Source organism: Cyprinus carpio, chromosome A13, assembly GCF_018340385.1.
Source record: "Cyprinus carpio isolate SPL01 chromosome A13, ASM1834038v1, whole genome shotgun sequence".
NCBI classification, from domain to species: Eukaryota; Metazoa; Chordata; class Actinopteri; order Cypriniformes; family Cyprinidae; genus Cyprinus; species Cyprinus carpio.
The window spans coordinates 26,896,114-26,900,711 of NC_056584.1; the positions used below are offsets into that span (position 1 = coordinate 26,896,114).

At 38.4% G+C, this 4,598-nt stretch overlaps 1 protein-coding gene across 1 annotated transcript in view; it reads right to left on the reverse strand.

Moving 5' to 3' along the window:
• Positions 1-2,380, reverse strand: part of LOC109057750 (AT-rich interactive domain-containing protein 4B-like) — a 66,175-nt gene extending 63,795 nt beyond the window's left edge. The window contains exon 1 of the mRNA XM_042769537.1: positions 1,903-2,380. The gene's annotated coding sequence lies outside the window, so the exon portion shown is untranslated. The remainder of the gene's footprint in view (positions 1-1,902) is intronic.
• Positions 2,381-4,598: the final 2,218 nt, after the last annotated feature.

Below are 4,598 nucleotides of genomic sequence, written 5' to 3' on the forward strand. Positions count from 1 at the left end.
GTTTGGCAGTTGTAGTTTTTGTGTATGCTGGAAAAGAAAGTGGAAGCGGCAAAAGAGGAAGGGATAAGAGTTCGAGGTAAGATGTTTTAGCACTGTGTCGCATTTTTATTGGCTGTGGGTCGTAGCAGCAAACTCACACCGCGATGATCAAGCTGAATTTCTGACACTATCAGAAAACGATCGTAGGTCTTTGGTCGCAAGACCGTGTCTTTGAACCTCTCTCACCATACGACATAGGACCACCGCTTAGGAGCCACGATCACAGAAACCACGATTGTTTCACGATGTCAATCTTTCATCTGGGACAGCCGAAAATCGTGCAGTGTGTAGAAGGCTTTAAACATCGGGTTTAGTGACGTCGCAAACCCAGGAAGAAGCTCGCTGTAGTCCCTACCATGCTTTTTTTGTAGTCCTTGAACAGTGAAAAATCTTGATTTCTTCAAAATAAAATATCGCCCTTTGCATCGAACTTTGAGCGTCGACGTTGTTTATGCTCAAACAGCCACATTACACACTAACTAAAGTTAAAAAAAAAAAGTGAAATCATAATCAACCACCCCTTTAAGGCTTAAAAGTGACTATTTGCTCACGAACTAAACCAACCCCCATCTCTTTCCGAAACCCCGCCCTCCACAGGCATGCCAGCGATGTCACTTTCCGAAACCCCGCCCTCCACAGGCATGCCAGCGATGTCAATCATTGTCACAACATGATTGACAGGCAGAGCGCATTTCTAATTGGCTAAGACGAGGACGGGCCCCTCCCCCGTTTACAGAGCCTGTGGCCGTCTGTCACAGAGATTTGTGATTTGTAAAGACACCTATTAAGTGATAACACTCAGGTAATGGGGACATTTAATTTGTGGTGTTTGGAGGAAAATAGCTTACAGCACCTTTAGGCTGTAAGTGTTTAAGGCGTTTAAATGTAATGATCGCGAAGCTTTTCGCTGACACAGTTGAGGAGTGAGCATGACAATGGAGTAAAACTAGAGAAAGTTAAGCGTGGCGTTGATAAACTACAGTAGTTTGCGTCCGCGTAACGTCGACTGCGCTACAACATTATGACGCCATTTATGTGCCACACAAGTGCAGTCGCTTTGACATCGACATTCTTAACATTGCGACGTTCAGCGCTGCTTTGAACGTACAAAGGAACGAAATCCGCTCTTTATTACTGCGAGCCGCGTTGACTTCACGAAGTGAGACGACTGCGATTTCGAATGAAGCCAGACAGTCTGACGGTTAAAATCACAAAGAACTGACGCTGTTTAAATGCAGGCGACAGAGCTCGGCTACGAAACGCTTGCCACACAATGAACGATCCGAACAAGGTCAACCTAAAAGGGTTTGTACAACAATCGGACTTATTTGAGAGAATGGAAAACAAATGCGTCGCTGTGAGCCCTAGCGACAATGTCGCCTCAAACGATAACCGTCGCGTTCAGACGCTCTAACGTCGAAATAGAGACTTTAATCCTCGCAAACGCAACTGTCTTCGCTGACAACTAGAGATGAGATCGGCCAGCCATTTCTGCTCACGCTCAGAGATCCGCAGAAGAGACTCCCGAGATTTCAACGCTTGCGGTCGAAACATCGCTTTTCGATCGCACAAAGCCTTACGTAAGGCAGCGAGGAGAGAGTAACGTTAGCCGAGTCTCTCCGCGGATTCCAACACAACATCAGCTGGAGCCCAAAGTTGGCCAATCTGCTAATAAAGACGAACAAAAAGTCCCCCGCTGTTTGGACGCACGGCTACAAGGCTAGCGAGAACCTTAGATCGAGCGCGTCGCGGTGTCGCTGTCAAAACGCGCGAATAATAACGCGAACAAGTAGCTCGACGCGGCGCAGCGTTAGTTTTCGCTCGATCTCCGTCTCCATTATCTGATCAACACGACCGTCCTACCTGATATATATCCGGCAGGTCGCGGTCTTTCTGCGGTTAAATTAGTAATCCATTGGAGAACAGCGGGAAACCATCTACGGTCGGCGTTGGAAGCGTCGTCCGAGAATGTAGGAAAGGTGTCGGGATGCGAATCCGATGGAAAAATCGCTCTTCAATCGCACTCGGTTTCTGTGGTAATCCTCTCTCCGCTTCTGAAACGGACTGAAGGATACACAAACCAGGGTTGCCAGGTTTTCACAACAAAACCCGCCCAGTTGATCCTCAGAAGTAGCTCAGTCGCGTTTCGGGGGGGTTGCACCGGTGCACATCGCATTCAGGGGCGGGTAAACCAGCTACACGTTTTTAAGCGGGATTCTCCTTGTAAAATCCGCATTATCTAGTGGCTAGAAATCACGTTGTTAGGGTCGCTTCAACAAGCGAACATTAAAAAACGACCCGCGGCAACAGTGTGAAAACCGCGGATCTGGCAACACTGACACAAACCGCCCACTTTGGAAGCACCAACCGCCCCGTCCGTTTTCTATTGGAAGTTTAAATCGGAGCAAGAGTTCGTTAAAGCGCAAAGGCACATGGGACTTGTATGTTTTGAATGTGACTCTGTCACCGGGACAGTGGAACGCACAATGACGACGTGAACTACACTTCCCATAATTCAATAGTGAGTGGGGAAACATCGCCAGGCTCCGCCCACTTTCACGCGCCTGCTAATCATCTGATGATGAAAAGTCTAAATGTTTATTAGAATGAAAGAAATAAACAATCACTTGGTCGTTACTTAACGTTTAGCTATTTTCCTGAGGCCATAAAACGCAGCGTCATTTGTTGTCCTTAAAATAACTGTGCATTTTTTTAAATGTAACAACAACAACAACATCATTCAGTGTCAATCATTCTAAACAATATACTTTGTATTTTCTTCTAACACAGTGGTGAAGAAAAGCTCCCCAAATATCAAACTCCCCATCTTACATGGGTATTGATATTTTCTTTTAGAAATGAATGCTGAATTTTGTATTTTATTAGTTTTATTTTGCAGGGTTAGGGTTATAATAAACATTACTTACATACTCAAAGACATTAAACTGGGGTACTGTTTTCAAACCTTTACATTTGTGAATAAAGTATTTCAAAATAAACAATTTGCAACAAATTCTATACTGTTTCCCTTCCAAATTTACTCTAATTTTCACTGTGTCCCAAGTAACCGATGGAAAAAAACAGATATTCTTTGATTTATCCAGTTACATACTTGAAGTAACCAAATTATCATTATTACAGAATTGACAAATGTTGCAATCCACATTAAATCTTAATCACAGAAATTCCGTAGCAGGATAAATATCAAACATAATTTTAAAATGCACTTCTTTACATTTTGGTTTGAAGAGGACATCTGCTGAAAATTAAACCGTGTTAGATTTATTTTTTTATTTTATACTTTGTGTACCCTAATTCTACTCAAGTAGCCTCTAACTTGAGTAATACATTATATACATATATTTAAAAATATTAAATACATATGAAATATTTAGTAAAATATCTTATATTTTAATTAAATATACACACATACGTGTAGCTACATATATATTTTATAGGGCTGTCAAATGATTAATCACGATTAATCACATCCAAAATAAAGTTTTGTTTACATAATATATGTGTGTGTATACTGTGTATATTTATTATGTATATATAAATACACACACATGCATGTATATATTTAAGAAGAATATTGTTATGTTTATATATTAAATATATTTATATATAATATAAAATATAAGAATATAAATATATAAATGTATATACATGTAAATATTTTCTAAATATATAATTTATGTGTGTGTATTTATATATACATAATAAATATACCCTGTACACATACATATATTATGTAAACAAAACTTTTATTTTGGATGTGATTAATCGTGATTAATCATTTGACAGCCCTAATATTTTACTAAATATTATAGTATATTATTAAGATACATTAATATAAAAAAAATAATTTGCGCACATAACAAGAACAGTAGAGGATCAAAATGTTTTCAAATATTGTCAACTACATTCATAATAGCACCAAAGTAACATTTTCATAAGAATATAATTAAAAATTCTATGCATTCTTTCTGCTTTTTTATTTCTTAGATTTTTTAAGGCATCAATGTAATGCTTAATTTCAGTTTTAAATCATGTAATAGGTTTATTATTAGTTTTGTTTGTGTATATGGCATTACCCATACATAATTATTAAAATTAAATCATCAAATTTTGCTCAAAAACTCTTATTTTTATACAACAACAACAACAAAAAATATATTTATAGTCTTTAATTTTAAACATTTAAATGTTAGATATTCAATATAATTTGGGTATATACACAATCATAAAATAAGTGTTTTATGGATTCTTCCTCTAAATAAATAACTTTATATGTAACTTCTTTAATTTTATTGGTGAGACAGTATTGTCTGGGTCAATTCCATTCAATCTGATCATAACGAATTCCAAAAAGGGTTGCATTTAGTTGCAATATTGTGGTTCTGCATATTTTTTCATATAAAAAGTTATTAAATGTATAATTTTCACACCATTAATACTTAGCTTATTAGGGCTATATAAGGGGATAGGCTCAAAACAGAGAGGTTTCTTTAGGCTCCACCCACTTTCCGCGCCTGCGCGCTGTGGTCTCCGTGGCG